Source organism: Phyllobates terribilis, unplaced genomic scaffold (assembly GCF_046119375.1).
Source record: "Phyllobates terribilis strain yellow unplaced genomic scaffold, ASM4611937v1 Scaffold_2__4_contigs__length_985480577, whole genome shotgun sequence".
NCBI classification, from domain to species: domain Eukaryota; kingdom Metazoa; phylum Chordata; class Amphibia; order Anura; family Dendrobatidae; genus Phyllobates; species Phyllobates terribilis.
Genome location: NW_027362762.1, coordinates 764,026,755 through 764,045,706, shown reverse-complemented (window position 1 = coordinate 764,045,706; position 18,952 = coordinate 764,026,755).

The following is an 18,952-nucleotide window of genomic DNA, read 5'->3' as shown; positions in this document are numbered from 1 at the left end:
TCATAGGATGCGCCAATTCTGGCACTTAGCCTCGCTCTTCCACGCTGCCCTGTAGCGGTGGCAGGGGGTAATAGGGCTGGGGTTGATGTCAGCTTATAATGCCAGCTGACATCAAGCCCAGGTTAGTAATGGAGAGGCGTCTATAAGACACCCCCATTACTAACCCCATAGTCAAAGTTAAAAGAAAACACAAACACCCAGAATAAAGTCCTTTAATTGAAATAAAGACACAATCCTTTATTGTTCTAAATTAAACCATACTTACCATCACGCCCATTCCAGCTGAAGCCAACGATCTCCTGCAATAAAAGAAAAATAATAAAGCAACCTCATCCTTACCTTTCCATGGTTCCCACAACAGCTTCAGCTCTGCTACATCGAGATGACAGGCTGGACCGCAGCAGAACGCTGCCATCCAGCCTGCCATGCCGCACACACTGAGAAGCGCAGGCATGCTTGCGCTCTGCAGTGTCTGGCTGTGACGCCATAAAGATGAGACGAGTTCATGTCCAATGAACTCGGCGCACCTCATGCACGTCACTGACAGCGTGGGAAAATTCTCACGCTGAAGCGCTGAGTGCAGGAGAATTCTCCCACGCTGTCAGTGACGTGCATAAGGTGAGCTCATGTCCAATGAACTCAGCTCACCTCCTGCACGTCACTGACAGCGTGGGAGAATTCTCCTGCACTAAGCGCTTCAGCGTGAGAATTCTCCCACGCTGAAGCGCTGAGTGCAGGAGAATTTTCCCACGCTGTCAGTGACGTGCATAAGGTGAGCTCATGTCCAATGAACTCAGCTCACCTCCTGCACGTCACTGACAGCGTGGGAGAATTCTCCTGCACTCAGCGCTTCAGTGTGAGAATTCTCCCACGCTGAAGCGCTGAGTGCAGGAGAATTTTCCCACGCTGTCAGTGACGTGCATGAGGTGAGCCGAGTTCATTGGACATTAACTCGGCTCATCTGGATGCCCTCACAGAGAGACACTGTGGAGCGCAAGCAAGCCTGCGCTTCTCAGTGTCTGCGGGATGACAGGCTGGATGGCAGCGTTCTGCTGCGGTCCAGCCTGTCATCTCGATGTAGCAGAGCTGAAGCTGTCATGGGAACCATGGAAAGGTAAGGATGATGTTGCTTTATTATTTTTCTTTTATTTCAGGAGATCGTTGGCTTCAGCTGGAATGGGCGTGACGGTAAGTATGGTTTAATTTAGAACAATAAAGAATTGTGTGTTTATTTCAATTAAAGGACTTTTTTCTGGGTGTTGTGTTTTTTTTAAATACTTTACTAGAAATTCATGATGGTCATGTCTAATATTGGCGTGACCCCATGAATTTTGGGCTTAGGGCCAGCTGATAATGCCAAGCTGGCCCTAACCCCTTTATTACCCAGTGAGCCACCGCATCAGGGCCCTGGATGAGTTGGGTACAGCGCCAGAAGATGGCGCTTCTATGAACGCGCCATTTTCCGGGGTGGCTGCGGACTGCAATTTGCAGCGGGGGTGGCCCAGAAAGCTTGGGCCTCCCTGCGCTGCGGATTCCAGCCCCCAGCTGCCTAGTTGTACCTGGCTGGACACAAAAACAGGGCGAAGCCCCACGTCAATTTTCTTTAAATTATTTCATGAAATAATTAAGAAAAAAGGGCTTCCCTATATTGTTGTGTCCGGCCAGGTACAAATAGGCAGCTGGTGGTTGGGGGCAGCCCGTTCCTGCCTGCTGCACCTGACTGGACACAAATATAGTGCGAAGCCCCACGTCAATTTTTTTTTAATTATTTCATGAATTTCCTGAAATAATTTAAAAAAATTGAAGTGGGGCTTCGCACTATATTTGTGTCCAGCCAGGTACAGCAGGCAGGAATGGGCTGCCCCCAACCACCAGCTGCCTATTTGTACCTGGCCGGACACAACAATATAGGGAAGGCCTTTTTTTCTTAATTATTTCATGAATTTCATGAAATAATTAAAAAAAATTGAAGTGGGGCTTCGCACTATATTTGTGTCCAGCCAGGTACAGCAGGCAGGAACGGGCTGCCCCCAACCACCAGCTGACTATTTGTACCTGGCCGGACACAACAATATAGGGAAGGCATTTTTTTCTTAATTATTTCATGAATTTCATGAAATAATTAAAAAAAAAATACGTGGGGCTTCGCCCTATTTTTGTGTCCAGCCAGGTACAACTAGGCAGCTGGGGGCTGGAATCTGCAGCGCAGGGAGGCCCAAGCTTTCTGGGGCCCCCCCGCTGCAAATTGCAGTCCGCAGCCACCCCGGAAAATGGCGCGTTCATAGAAGCGCCATCTTCTGGCGCTGTACCCAACTCATCCAGGGCCCTGGTGCAGTGGCTCACTGGGTAATAAAGGGGTTAGGGCCAGCTTGGTATTATCAGCTGGCCCCAAGCCCAAAATTCATGGGGTCACGCCAGTATTAGACATGACCGCCATGAATTTCTAGTAAAGTATTTAAAAAAAACACAACACCCAGAATAAAGTCCTTTAATTGAAATAAACACACAATTCTTTATTGTTCTAAATTAAACCATACTTACCATCACGCCCATTCCAGCTGAAGCCAACGATCTCCTGCAATAAAAGAAAAATAATAAACCAACCTCATCCTTACCTTTCCATGGTTCCCACGACAGCTTCAGCTCTGCTACATCGAGATGACAGGCTGGACCGCAGCAGAACGCTGCCATCCAGCCTGTCATCCCGCAGACACTGAGAAGAGCAGGCATGCTTGCGCTCCTCAGTGTCTCGCTGTGACGGCATCCAGATGAGCCGAGGTCATGTCCAATGAACTCGGCTCACCTCATGCACGTCACTGACAGCGTGGGAGAATTCTCACGCTGAAGCGCTGAGTGCAGGAGAATTCTCCCACGCTGTAAGTGACGTGCATGAGGTGAGCCGAGTTCATTGGACATGACCTCGGCTCATCTTTATGCCATCACAGAGAGACAATGTGGAGCGCAAGCAAGCCTGCGCTTCTCAGTGTCTGCGGGATGAGAGGCTGGATGGCGGCGTTCTGCTGCGGTTCAGCCTGTCATCTCGATGTAGCAGAGCTGAAGCTGTCGTGGGAACCATGGAAAGGTAAGGATGAGGTTGCTTTATTATTTTATTTTTATTACAGGAGATCGTTGGCTTCAGCTGGAATGGGCGTGACGGTAAGTATGGTTTAATTTAGAACAATAAAGAATTGTGTCTTTATTTCAATTAAAGGACTTTATTCCGGGTGTTTGTGTTTTTTTTAACTTTGACTATGGGGTTAGTAATGGGGGTGTCTTATAGACGCCTCTCCATTACTAACCTGGGCTTGATGTCAGCTGGCATTATAAGCTGACATCAACCCCAGCCCTATTACCCCCTGCCACCGCACCAGGGCAGCGTGGAAGAGCGAGGCTAAGTGCCAGAATTGGCGCATCCTATGGATGCGCCATTTCTGGGGCGGCTGACGGCTGGTGTTTCTAGCCTGGGAGGGGGCCAATATTCATGGCTCCCTTCCTGGGCTATTAATATCAGCCCCCAGCTGTCTGCCTAGCCTTTGCTAGCTATTAAATTAGGGGGGACCCACGTCATTTTTTTGGGAGGGTCCCCATTTTAATAGCTAGTAAAGGCTATGTATTCAGCTGGGGGCTGATATTAGTAGCCTGGGAAGCTCCGTGGGTATTACCCCCTTCCCAGGCTTCAAACATCTGCCCCAGCTGTCTGCTTAACCTCCGCTAGAGGCTAAAATTAAGGGGAACCCCACGCCAATTTTTTTAATATTAAATCCTTTATTTTAATACTAAATGACAAGTACAGTAACCAACACTATCACTGTAATTCATATATATGTGACTGACATGTTTCTATCTATCTAATCTATGTGTGAAGCTCTATTCTGTCTGTTATAAATTGTCGGGTACCGCTGCTGAATTGCCGGCCGGCTTTCTTAAAGAGACGGTGCATGAAAACACTATTATTTTTTTTAATAAATCCTTTACACTAAATGACAAGTACAGTAAGCAACACTGTCACTGTACTTCATATATATGTGACTGACATGTTTCTATCTATCTAATCTATGTGTGATACGCTATTCTTTCTGTTCTAAATTGTCGGGTACCGCTGCTGAATTGCCGGCCGGCTTTTTTAAAGAGACGGTGCATGAAAACACTATTGTTTTTTTTGATAAATCCTTTACGCTAAATGACAAGTACAGTAAGCAACACTATCACTGTACTTCATATATATGTGGCTGACATGTTTATATCTATCTAATCTATGTGTGAAGCTCTATTCTTTCGGTTCTAAATTGTCGGGTACCGGTGTATGCCGCTGCTGAATTGCCGGCTTTTCATGTTTCACTGTTGGCACTGTTCCCATCGATTTGGGCAATCACTGTAATGCCACAACCTCCATGGCTGTGGCATTACAGTGAGTGGCAGACAATCCCTGCATGATTGGTGCTCTAAATAGCGCCAGACATGCAGGACACGCTTTTGGTGCACGAACAGTTATCGAACATAACCTCGAACAGCCGAATTTTTTGCAAATCGTTCGGGTTCGTCGAACAACTCGAACACCGCCCAAAACAGCTCGAATTTGAGATTGGCGAACAGTTCTAGTCGAACACCGCTCATCTCTATTGAGGAGATTAAATATCTGAATTTCCTATGCGTGTTTCAGTCAGTAGCTGCAAAGTACAAAGCACATTGCACATTAATCTATCCTAAGCATATGTACATTACAACGTGTTATACATTTTCTCACAGTGCAAAAAGTAATTCAGGCACACTGAAACAGACCTTTTGCCACATGACAACCGTTTCACGTAACTGCAATAGAATGGGTACCCGGATACTACATCAGTAGATTGTAACCATCACGTATCTCCATTAATAGACTGCAACCATCAAGTACTTGTGCCAGTAGACTAAGAGTGTAGTATCTATACCAATAAACTGTAAAAAAATATTAGCTATTACTGTTTGCACACTTATTCCTATTCTTCAACTTACAGCTTAGTGCTTCTTAAATATTAACACATTATAGAGATTTAAAGTTGTAAAACAAAGCAAGTGCATCAACAAAAAAAGCCAAAATATAAAAAATATAATCCATAGAAATAATAATTTTCCAATAAAGTAATATAAATTCTGAATAAATAAAACTACAATCAATGCTAACTGATATGTTTATTAAGAGTAGATACATTTTAACATATATTTTTTTAGATTTCACACCATACCTGATGTTTTACTTCACTTAAGAAGTTGTAATTAGTAATCCAAAAAATTTTACACACATAAATTTTCATGATACTGTGTTAAGATCTCTTACAACTTTTAAGTAAACTTCAAAGTGAAATGCAAAATTTCAGTCATGCATTTGTGTTCCAGCATCAGTGAGGTGCAGATATAGCAATACTAATATTGTAGCATGCCAGTATTGTTTGTTCTCTTTTAATCTGTATAAAAGGAGTCACGCTATGCAAATAATGCAGGTGTCTTGGTGCAATCTAGAGTAATATTTGCTACATCTGTATTTTTTATGATAACTTTTAATCTCCTGATCACAAATTATTAGACTATAATAAACAGAAACTACATTTTAATTTGCACATATACATTAACTGGTAACATCATTCAAAGCAAAATCCCAATTTTTATTTTTATTTTATTTTGTTTGTGTCTTACACCAGGCTTTCTCCGTATCATGGCACAGTGTTCCACCACTCCAGTTATCGAGTGCACCATCATGCCAACTAAAATGTCCCATTAGGACCTAATTACAGCCTTTCTGGGATTGAGCACTCTATCTCTCACCCAGGGGTGGATTAAGAGTAGCAAGGGCCCCGGGCAGTTTAGAAGGCGAGGGCACCCCCCCCACCCACACACACACACACCTGACTTATCACGTGACATGTCACATGATCCCCTGTGATAGATCATGTGATAGTTCACGTGAAATTAATTTTGCACAATATTAATTATAATATTTTTTTTTAGGCGGTGTGCCCACTAAGCATTTTTTAAGCGTTTCCGCAGCGGCAATTCCGCTGCAGAAACGCTTAAAAAACGCTTGGTAGAAGGCCTGCCATGTTCCCCAATGATAATCCGCATGTGCTGTGTACATGCTGCGGAAATTTCCGCTGCGGATTATCATTGCGGAAAAATCCGCAGCATTACCAATAATTTTGCGGAAGCGCGGCGTTTTCGCCACCATTGACTTGCATTAGAACGCATGGAATCCGCATCCCTGCATCTGTAGATGTGGAATCCATGTGTTTCAATGTGCGGATGGTACCCGGGTGTGGAGGACAGGAGACTCTCCTCCGACCCGGGTACCATAGAACCTGTAAAAAAAGAATAAAATAAAAAATAAATATTATACTTACCTTCTGATGGCCCCCGGTGTATTTATCTGATGCGTCCTGGCTTGACGGCAGCTCGCGATGGTCTGAAAAAGACCTGCCGTGACGTCATTTAGTCATGTGACGGGTCACGCGACCGCTGACGTCAGCAGGCCATCAGAAGGAAAGTATATATTTTTTATTTTTTACCCTTCTTTTAGGGTCACACTATATAAATCCATGCTGGTTGCATGGATTTAAATAGTGTAACCAAGTTGTCAAGCACTTTCCAAGTGATCCTAAAATCGCTGTGGAAAGCGCTTGTCAACCAGCATGCGGAAAAGCAAGTGAAGAACGCTTCACATCCGCATGTCCCTGGCAGGAAAACGCATGTACAATCCGCATGTAAAATCCGCATGCGTTTTTTCTGCCAGGGAGATGCAGAAACGCTCCAAAAAAATCCGGAACATTTCTGTATCGTGGGCACATAGCCTTACATTAATTGTATGACTCAATATTGAGCACACGTAGCCATCTATACACAGCGGGAGGCTGCACGTTGCCATCTATACACAGCGGGATGCCGCACGTAGCCATCTATACAGAGCGGGAGGCCGCACGAAGCCTTCTATACACAGCAGGGGGCCGCACGTAGCCATCTATACACAGCGGGAGGCCGCACGGCGCCATCTATACACAGCAGGAGGACGCCCGGCGCCATCTATACACAGCGGGAGGCCGCACGTAGCCATCTATACACAGCGGGAGGCCGCACGTAGCCATCTATACACAACGGGAGGCCGCACGTACCCATCTATACACAGCGGGAGGCCGCACGGCGCCCTCTATACACAGCAGGAGGCCGCATGGCGCGCCCCCAGAGACAGCAGGAGGCTGCACGGCGCCATCTATACTCAGCAGGAGGCCGCACGCAGCCATCTATACACAGCAGGAGGCCGCACGGCGCCATCTATACACAGCGGGAGGCCGCACGGCGCCCCCCCAGAGACAGCAGGAGGCCGCACGGTGCCATCTATACTCAGCAGGAGGCTGCACGTAGCCATCTATACACAGTAGGAGGCCACACGTAGCCATCTATACACAGCAGGGGGCCACACGGCGCCATCTATATACAGCAGGGGGCCACACGGCGCCATCTATACACAGCAGGGGGTCGCACGGCACCATCTATACACAGCAGGAGGCCGCACGGCGCCATCCATACACAGCAGGGGGCCACACGGCGCCATCTATACAAAGCAGAGGGCCTCACGGCGCCATCTATACACACCAGGGGGCCGCACGGCGCCATCTATACACAGCGGGAGGCCGCATGGCGCCATATATACATAGCGGGAGGCCGCATGGCGCCCCCCCCCGAGTCAGCAGGAGGCCGCACGGCGCCAACTATACTCAGCAGGAGGCCGCACGCAGTCATGCATGCAGTCACGCACACACACAAACATATACAGACATATACATACACGCATAAACACATTTGAAACACAAAAATACATATAAACAGACATCACACAATGATATCTGCCAGCACACACACACACACACACACACACACATACACATACACATACACACACAGACTCACCATCCCCCGGCTCCATTCCTCCTGCCTGCTCTGACTTCTCCGTTGCAGCAGTGCAGGCCGGGCGCGCACTGCGTGACATCACAGCTAGGAGACACGGACACGCACAGGGTCGTGTCTCCTAGCAGTGACGCGGCTGGGCCAGCACAGGGAAGTTAACTGCTGCAGTGCTGGCCCGGCCGATGAAGAAGTAGCGGCGGCCGCTGCGGGGGGAGCGGTCCGGGGCCCCCCTCCCGCCACTGCTACCAGTATGTGCCGCGGTGGCCGGGCCCGCACATATAATGAGGGCAATCCGGCATTAGACACCCAGCCCGGATTGCCCTCATTATAATCCGCCTATGCTCTCACCCATGATGCCCTGCAGCATACGTCAAAAATTCCCAAGTGTTAACAACTCTTGGTGAATGATGCACTCAGCTGATAACTCAGTGTCATCCCTCAGACCACTAGCGGTCCTTTTGCTAGCTTATCATCTTTCCCATAACAAATGCTCTAGGCTCTGGCTCCAACTATTGCATTCTCCTTTAAAACTCTCTCATTCTTGACAGGTGATCTTCCTTCTCAGTCCTACATGGGACTTTAATAGGCTTTCAACACAGTTCTCAACTTCCAATTTGCCAACTCTACAGCTGAAGCTTCCAGTTTACTCAGCCTCTTCCCCTGTTGACCAGGTTCCTTGCTTAGATCCTCAGAATTCACATAAAGAAACTTATATGAATTATCTGCACTCCTTCTATTGGAGTTAAATATCATCCTTATATGGGCTCTCCAATGACCTCCTCTTGCTGACAGTGTGGTGGTGCAGCATATCAGAATCACTAGGCTTTTCATGGACTTATTCAGTCATCTGTACATACCCTATATCTATCATTCAGAAGATTTTCATTCCTTGCTTAGTCACAGTATCATACATGCAACAGTATCACAAGATATAAAAGTAAAATTTAGTTCTAAGGGGTAACGTCTATCCTTGTGGAAAGTGACATGCCTGACATGCCAGTGTAAAGAGTCTTTTAGGCCATGCAATGTTCCTCTGGGAAGTTAAAGTGGTTGTCCGGTCCAAAATGATAAGTCTGCAGTCACTCTGCGTGACTGTAGACTTATGAATCTCCCCAGTGCACACACTGCGCTTTGAGGATTCACCGGTTTCTGTGCCATGACTGGCGAGTACGTATACATTGTGCATACTTCCAGCCAGAGCCCAACTAGTGGGCGCAGCCTCACTCCATACATGTAGGGAATGTGTGTCTCAGAAAGGCTGAAGTTTAGGGTGCAGTTGGAGGATGAGGAAGCACTGGAGTAGGTGTTAGATCAGGGGTCTCAAACTCGGCTGGGTATATGGGCCACACACGGAAAAAAATTTAATTTGGGGGGCCGCATTCTTTGCAGGACAAATTGACATTTTTAGTGATACCATTTTTTTTTCTATACACCTTTTGAACATTTTTGTTTACTTTAGTTTAGATATAAAGCAGCATTTTTAGTGGCAAAATATTTTTTCATGCTTTATTTTGAAGTTTTTCTGCCAAAATCTTGTAGTAATGTGCCCCACCCTGGTCTGCATCTTGTATTGTCCCGCATCTTTGTCCCCATCTTGTCGTAATATTCCATATTGGGCCCCATATTGTCGTAATGTCACATACCGGTCCCCATATTGTAGATATGTCCTCATCTTGTAGTAATGCCCTCATCTTCTAGGAATGTCCCCATCCTGGTCCCCCTCTTGTAGTAATGTCCCCAGCCTGGTCCCCATGTTTTAGGACTGTCCCCAGCCTGGTCCCCATGTTTCAGAACTGTCCCCAGCCTGGTCTCCATGTTTTAGGACTGTCCCTGGCCTGGTCCCCATGCATTAGGACTGTCCCCAGCCTGGTCCCCATGTTTTAGGACTGTCCCCAGCCTGGTCCCCATGTTTTAGGACTGTCCCCAGCCTGGTCCCCATGTTTTAGGACTGTCCCCAGCCTGGTCCCCATGCTTTTGGACTGTCCCCAGCCTGGTCCCCATCTTTTAGGACTGTCCCCAGCCTTGGCCCCATCTTTGAGGACTGTCCCTTGTGCCGTTCTACACATACAAGAGAGAAAAAAAGATTATTCTCACCAGTCCTCCGTTCCCTCGGCATCCTTTCTGCACCTCTGGCCCACAGGCACCATAGACCCCGACCGAGGCCCGGTCCAGGAGCTGCCAGCAGCTGCGCTTCAGTTCAGTGTATTGCCGCGCAGAGACTGGCTCTCTGCACAGCAATACCAGTGGCAGCCACCGGCCTATCAGAGGCCAGCAGCTGACATCTGCGCGTGTCAGTGACGTCATATGCTGCTGCGCTGGGATGCAGATGTCAGCTGCTGGCCTCTGATAGGCCAGCGGCTGGCACTGGTATTGCTGTGCAGAGAGCCGGTCTCTGCGCGGCAATACACTGAACTGAAGCGCAGCTGCCGGCAGCTCCTGGACTGGGCCGCAATCGAGGTCTATGGTGCATGCGGGCCGCATGAAGCAGCCTGAAGGGCCGCATGAGGCCCGCGGGCTGTGTGTTTGAGACCCCTGTGTTAGATACGAGGTTTGTCCCGCAAGCCTTGGGGATTCCAACACTTGCTGTCTAGTGACACCTTGGTGTCTAGTGGTTTAGTTCTCCATCCCCTGGTGTAAAGTGGTTTAGTTCTACAACCCTAGCTGTTTAGTAGGTTAGTTTTCCTACCCCTGTTGTCTTATTAGTTTAGTTCTCCAACCCCTTTTGTCTTATTAGTTTAGTTCTCCAATGCCTGTTTTCTATTAGTTTAGTTCTCCATGTTCTGATGTGTATTTGTTTCATTCTCCAACCTTAGCTGTTTAGTAGTTTAGTTCTCCAACCCCTGTTGTGTATTAGTTTAGTTCTCCATGTTCTAGTGTGTATTTATTTCTTTCTCCAACTCATCCTTCCCACCCCCAGGGGTTAGCAACTGGTGACGAGGGTTTGGATTCTTCTCGGACCCTACTTTGTCCGGGCCCAGATCAACTGAAAACATTTTTGGGCATCGCTACACATGCTTTCCCCCTCTTGAGTCTCTGAAGCTTTGGATCAGACCTCTGATGCCCCAGAATAGAATGTGTGAACGGCTCTGCCGACTCGCCCATCAGTGCTTCCTCATAGTCAGTTGGCCAGTTGTATAGTTGTGACATAGGTGAAAACAAGGGTATTGGGGTGGCACCTCTGAGGACTGTACTGTGTGTGATGTTAATGTGGAGGAGGAGAAGCAGAGGCCACTTAATGCAGCGCTTGTCATCTACTGGAGCACATGTTCTTCCTGCCCCTCATCTTCAAGGCGTAGAGCTGTGCAACTGCCAAAGAAAGGAAGTGGAGTCCTGTAACAGAAGTTTTCAAAATGCTGCACAATTGCTCATTGCAACAAAATAAACCTACTTCTCATCTCTCATATACATGTCTCACAACCCTAAACAGATATTCAGTATTTTCAAGTCCCTCCTCTGTCCACCAGCTTAACCTCATTCTTCAAGCAGAAGATTGACCACATAGGGCAAAGCTTTTGCTTAAAGTCCCAACAGCCCCTTCTCATAACAACTCAACTCTCCTCCTTCAGCTTCTCTGCCATCACGGAAGATCATCTTTACTCTCCAAATCACATCTCACCACCTGTGAACTTGACCTAATACCATCCCACCTCATTCCAAAGCATACCACAGTCTTCATCCCAAGCCTAACCCTCCTTTTCTACCTGTCACTAACAACTGACATCTTCCCATCATGATTCAAACATACCTCGATCACACCCATCCTCCAAAAGCCTTCCCTTGACCCATCCTATGTTTAGCTATCGGCCCATCTCACTTCTCCCCTATGTCTCCAAACTACTGGATCAACACTTCTATTTTAAACTGTCCTCCAACCTCTCCTCCTGATTCCTCTTTGACCTCTTACAATCAGGCTTCCGACCTCACCATTCCACTGAAACTGCCCTCACTAAAGTCACCAACAACCTACGAACTGCCTAATCCAAGCTAGACTACTCTGTCTTCCTCTTCCTAGACCTGTTATCTGCCTTCGACACAGTAGACCATACCCTCTTACTACAGACTCTCATCTCTCGGCATCACAGACTTGGCCCTGTCTCTGATCTTTCATACCTAACTGACAGGACATTCAATGTCTCCCACTCACACACCACCTCCTCATCTCACCCCCCATGTGTCAGTGTCCCCTAAGGCTCAGTTGTAGGACCCAGGCTCTTCTCCATCTACACCTTTGGCCTGGCACAGCTTATGGTCTCTCGTCTTTCAGTATCACCTCTATGCTGATGACACACAGATATACCTCTCTGGACCAGATATCACCTCCTTACTAACCAGAATCCCACAGTGTGTGTCCAGTATTTCATCGTTCCACTTGCTGCTGACTCCAACTCCAAAATATCTCGGGCATCTGCACATTCCTCAACCATGAATGTAGAAAAACACCAGTGCACGTCCTTATCATCTCCCACCTTGACTACTACAAGCTCCTGCTCTGTGCCTCCTTTCTACTAGAGATGAGCGGTGTTCGACTAGAACTGTTCGCCAATCTCAAATTCGAGCTGTTTTGGGCGGTGTTCGAGTTGTTCGACGAACCGAACGATTTGCAAAAAATTCGGCTGTTCGAGGTTATGTTCGATAACTGTTCGTGCACCAAAAGCGTGTCCTGCATGTCTGGCGCTATTTAGAGCACCAATCATGCAGGGATTGTCTGCCACTCACTGTAATGCCACAGCCATGGTGGTTGTGGCATTACAGTGATTGCCCAAATCGATGGGAACAGTGCCAACAGTGAAACATGAAAAGCCGGCAATTCAGCAGCGGCATACACCGGTACCCGACAATTTAGAACCGAAAGAATAGAGCTTCACACATAGATTAGATAGATATAAACATGTCAGCCACATATATACGAAGTACAGTGAAAGTGCTGCTTACTGTACTTGTCATTTAGCGTAAAGGATTTATCAAAAAAAATAATAGTGTTTTCATGCACCGTCTCTTTAAAAAAGCCGGCCAGCAATTCAGCATCTGTACCCGACAATTTAGAACAGACAGAATAGAGCTTCACACATAGATTAGATAGATAGAAACATGTCAGCCACATATATACGAAGTACAGTGAAAGTGCTGCTTACTGTACTTGTCATTTAGCGTAAAGGATTTATCAAAAAAAATAATAGTGTTTTCATGCACCGTCTCTTTAAAAAAGCCGGCCGGCAATTCAGCAGCGGTACCCGACAATTTATAACAGACAGAATAGAGCTTCACACATAGATTAGATAGATAGAAACATGTCAGTCACATATATATGAAGTACAGTGATAGTGTTGGTTACTGTACTTGTCATTTAGTATTAAAATAAAGGATTTATTATTAAAAAAATTGGCGTGGGGTTCCCCTTAATTTTAGGCTCTAGCGGAGGTTAAGCAGACGGCTGGGGCAGATGTTTGAAGCCTGGGAAGGGGGTAATACCCACGGAGCTTCCCAGGCTACTAATATCAGCCCCCAGCTGAATACATAGCCTTTACTAGCTATTAAAATGGGGGACCCCCCAAAAAAAATTACGTGGGGTCCCCCCTAATTTAATAGCTAGCAAAGGCTAGGCAGACAGCTGGGGGCTGATATTAATAGCCCAGGAAGGGAGCCATGAATATTGGCCCCCTCCCAGGCTAGAAACACCAGCCGTCAGCCGCCCCAGAAATGGCGCATTCATAGGATGCGCCAATTCTGGCACTTAGCCTCGCTCTTCCACGCTGCCCTGGTGCGGTGGCAGGGGGTAATAGGGTTGGGGTTGATGTCAGCTTATAATGCCAGCTGACATCAAGCCCAGGTTAGTAATGGAGAGGCGTCTATAAGACACCCCCATTACTAACCCCATAGTCAAAGTTAAAAAAAACACAAACACCCAGAATAAAGTCCTTTAATTGAAATAAAGACACAATCCTTTATTGTTCTAAATTAAACCATACTTACCGTCACGCCCATTCCAGCTGAAGCCAACGATCTCCTGCAATAAAAGAAAAATAATAAAGCAACCTCATCCTTACCTTTCCATGGTTCCCACGACAGCTTCAGCTCTGCTACATCGAGATGACAGGCTGGACCGCAGCAGAACGCTGCCATCCAGCCTCTCATCCCGCAGACACTGAGAAGCGCAGGCTTGCTTGCGCTGCTCAGCGTCTCTCTGTGACGACATCCAGATGAGCCGAGTTCATGTCCAATGAACTCGGCTCACCTCATGCACGTCACTGACAGCGTGGGAAAATTCTCCTGCACTCAGCGCTTCAGTGTGAGAATTCTCCCGCTGAAGCGCTGAGTGCAGGAGAATTTTCCCACGCTGTCAGTGACGTGCATAAGGTGAGCTCATGTCCAATGAACTCAGCTCACCTCCTGCACGTCACTGACAGCGTGGGAGAATTCTCCTGCACTCAGCGCTTCAGTGTGAGAATTCTCCCACGCTGAAGCGCTGAGTGCAGGAGAATTTTCCCACGCTGTCAGTGACGTGCATGAGGTGAGCCGAGTTCATTGGACATTAACTCGGCTCATCTGGATGCCCTCACAGAGAGACACTGTGGAGCGCAAGCAAGCCTGCGCTTCTCAGTGTCTGCGGGATGACAGTCTGGATGGCAGCGTTCTGCTGCGGTCCAGCCTGTCATCTCGATGTAGCAGAGCTGAAGCTGTCATGGGAACCATGGAAAGGTAAGGATGATGTTGCTTTATTATTTTTCTTTTATTTCAGGAGATCGTTGGCTTCAGCTGGAATGGGCGTGATGGTAAGTATGGTTTAATTTAGAACAATAAAGAATTGTGTGTTTATTTCAATTAAAGGACTTTTTTCTGGGTGTTGTGTTTTTTTTAAATACTTTACTAGAAATTCATGGTGGTCATGTCTAATATTGGCGTGACCCCATGAATTTCGGGCTTAGGGCCAGCTGATAATGCCAAGCTGGCCCTAACCCCTTTATTACCCAGTGAGCCACCGCATCAGGGCCCTGGATGAGTTGGGTACAGCGCCAGAAGATGGCGCTTCTATGAACGCGCCATTTTCCGGGGTGGCTGCAGACTGCAATTTGCAGCGTGGGTGGCCCAGAAAGCTTGGGCCTCCCTGCGCTGCGGATTCCAGCCCCCAGCTGCCTAGTTGTACCTGGCTGGACACAAAAACAGGGCGAAGCCCCACGTCAATTTTCTTTAAATTATTTCATGAAATAATTAAGAAAAAAAGGGCTTCCCTATATTGTTGTGTCCGGCCAGGTACAAATAGGCAGCTGGTGGTTGGGGGCAGCCCGTTCCTGCCTGCTGTACCTGGCTGGACACAAATATAGTGCGAAGCCCCACGTCAATTTTTTTTAAATTATTTCATGAATTTCCTGAAATAATTTAAAAAAATTGAAGTGGGGCTTCGCACTATATTTGTGTCCAGCCAGGTACAGCAGGCAGGAACGGGCTGCCCCCATCCACCAGCTGCCTATTTGTACCTGGCCGGACACAACAATATAGGGAAGCCCTTTTTTTCTTAATTATTTCATGAATTTCATGAAATAATTAAAAAAAATTGAAGTGGGGCTTCGCACTATATTTGTGTCCAGCCAGGTACAGCAGGCAGGAACGGGCTGCCCCCATCCACCAGCTGCCTATTTGTACCTGGCCGGACACAACAATATAGGGAAGCCCTTTTTTTCTTAATTATTTCATGAATTTCATGAAATAATTAAAAAAAATTGAAGTGGGGCTTCGCACTATATTTGTGTCCAGCCAGGTACAGCAGGCAGGAACGGGCTGCCCCCAACCACCAGCTGCCTATTTGTACCTGGCCGGACACAACAATATAGGGAAGGCCTTTTTTTCTTAATTATTTCATGAATTTCATGAAATAATTAAAAAAAAAGTACGTGGGGCTTCGCCCTATTTTTGTGTCCAGCCAGGTACAACTAGGCAGCTGGGGGCTGGAATCTGCAGCGCAGGGAGGCCCAAGCTTTCTGGGCCCCCCCCCGCTACAAATTGCAGTCCGCAGCCACCCCGGAAAATGGCGCGTTCATAGAAGCGCCATCTTCTGGCGCTGTACCCAACTCATCCAGGGCCCTGGTGCGGTGGCTCACTGGGTAGTAAAGGGGTTAGGGCCAGCTTGGTATTATCAGCTGGCCCCAAGCCCAAAATTCATGGGGTCACGCCAGTATTAGACATGACCACTATGAATTTCTAGTAAAGTAATTAAAAAAAACACAACACCCAGAATAAAGTCCTTTAATTGAAATAACGACACAATTCTTTATTGTTCTAAATTAAACCATACTTACCATCACACCCATTCCAGCTGAAGCCAACGATCTCCTGCAATAAAAGAAAAATAATAAACCAACCTCATCCTTACCTTTCCATGGTTCCCACGACAGCTTCAGCTCTGCTACATCGAGATGACTGGCTGGACCGCAGCAGAACGCTGCCATCCAGTCTGTCATCCCGCAGACACTGAGAAGCGCAGGCATGCTTGCGCTCCTCACTGTCTCGCTGTGACGGCATCCAGATGAGCCGAGGTCATGTCCAATGAACTCGGCTCACCTCATGCACGTCACTGACAGCGTGGGAAAATTCTCACGCTGAAGTGCTGAGTGCAGGAGAATACTCCCACGCTGTCAGTGATGTGCATGAGGTGAGCTCATGTCCAATGAACTCAGCTCACCTCCTGCACGTCACTGACAGCGTGGGAAAATTCTCCTGCAATCAGCGCTTCAGCGTGAGAATTTTCCCACGCTGTCAGTGACGTGCATGAGGTGAGCCGAGTTCATTGGACATGACCTCGGCTCATCTGGATGTCGTCACAGAGAGACGCTGAGCAGCGCAAGCAAGCCTGCGCTTCTCAGTGTCTGCGGGATGACAGGATGGATGGCAGCGTTCTGCTGCGGTCCAGCCTATCATCTCGATGTAGCAGAGCTGAAGCTGTCGTGGGAACCATGGAAAGGTAAGGATGAGGTTGCTTTATTATTTTTCTTTTATTGCAGGAGATCGTTGGCTTCAGCTGGAATGGGCGTGATGGTAAGTATGGTTTAATTTAGAACAATAAAGGATCGTGTCTTTATTTCAATTAAAGGACTTTATTCTGGGTGTTTGTGTTTTTTTTAACTTTGACTATGGGGTTAGTAATGGGGGTGTCTTATAGACGCCTCTCCATTACTAACCTGGGCTTGATATCAGCTGGCATTATAAGCTGACATCAACCCCAACCCTATTACCCCCTGCCACCGCACCAGGGCAGCGTGGAAGAGCGAGGCTAAGTGCCAGAATTGGCGCATCCTATGAATGCGCCATTTCTGGGGCGGCTGACGGCTGGTGTTTCTAGCCTGGGAGGGGGCCAATATTCATGGCTCCCTTCCTGGGCTATTAATATCAGCCCCCAGCTGTCTGCCTAGCCTTTGCTAGCTATTAAATTAGGGGGGACCCCACGTCATTTTTTTGGGGGGGTCCCCCATTTTAATAGCTAGTAAAGGCTATGTATTCAGCTGGGGGCTGATATTACTAGCCTGGGAAGCTCCGTGGGTATTACCCCCTTCCCAGGCTTCAAACATCTGCCCCAGCCGTCTGCTTAACCTCCGCTAGAGCCTAAAATTAAGGGGAACCCCACGCCAATTTTTTTAATAATAAATCCTTTATTTTAATACTAAATGACAAGTACAGTAACCAACACTATCACTGTACTTCATATATATGTGACTGACATGTTTCTATCTATCTAATCTATGTGTGATGCTCTATCTTTCTGTTCTAAATTGTCGGGTACCGCTGCTGAATTGCCGGCCGGCATTTTTAAAGAGACGGTGCATGAAAACACTATTATTTTTTTAAATAAATCCTTTACACTAAATGACAAGTACAGTAAGCAACACTATCACTGTACTTATTATATATGTGACTGACATGTTTCTATCTATCTAATCTATGTGTGAAGCTCTATTCTTTCTGTTCTAAATTGTCGGGTACAGATGCTGAATTGCCGGCCGGCTTTTTTAAAGAGACAGTGCATGAAAACACTAATATTTTTTTTAATAAATCCTTTACACTAAATGACAAGTGCAGTAACCAACACTGTCACTGTGCTTCTTATATGTGTGACTGACATGTTTCTATCTATCTAATCTATGTGTGATGCTCTATTCCTTCTTGTCTAAATTGTCGGGTACCGGTATATGCCGCTGCTGAATTTGCCGGCCGGCTTTTTTAAAGAGAGTGTCTTCTGAGCAGTTTGTCAGCTTTTGGACACCTTTGCATGTGTTTTCTTTGTGTTTCTATGTGTTTTTGTTTGCCTGCCATTGGTTTTAACGGTGTTCGACGGTGTTCTAAGGTGTTCGACGAACAGTTCGACGAACAGTTCCTCGAACATCCCGGTGTTCGACGAACCGAACCGAACCCGAACACTACGGGGGTGGCTCAACACTACTTTCTACCACTCTCAAACCCTTCCAATCTATCCTAATTTGTGCTGGCCGATTAATCCACCTGTCACCCCGCTATTCCCATGCTTCTTTCCTCTGTCAATCCCTGAGCTGACTCCCTGTTGCCCAGAGATTCAGGTTGAAAAGCCTAACTTTGGCATACCAAGCCATTGAAAACCTGTCTCCTCCATACATGTGTGACCTAGTCATTCTGTACTAGTTACCTGCATGCAACTTCCCATCCTTCCAAGATCTCCTTCCCTACTTCTCTCTTATCTCTTCTTCTCATGATCGCATAAAAGATTTGTCCCGTGTATCTTTGCTACTGTATATTGCTGTAACCAACCACATCAGACTCTCACCTACCTAGCAAACTTTGAAAAGGAATCTGAAGACCCACTTCTTGTGACAAGAGTACAATCTGCGGTACGCCTCGCTCCAGCATACCACTGACCTACTATATCCTCACCCATCCCTTGTAGATTGTTTGTGCACCCTCGGGGCAGGATCCTCTCTCCTCTTGTATCAGTCGAGGAGTCACCGACAGTGACTCGTTTTCACATGTAAAGCGCCACGGAATAAATGCCGCTGTAAAAGTAATA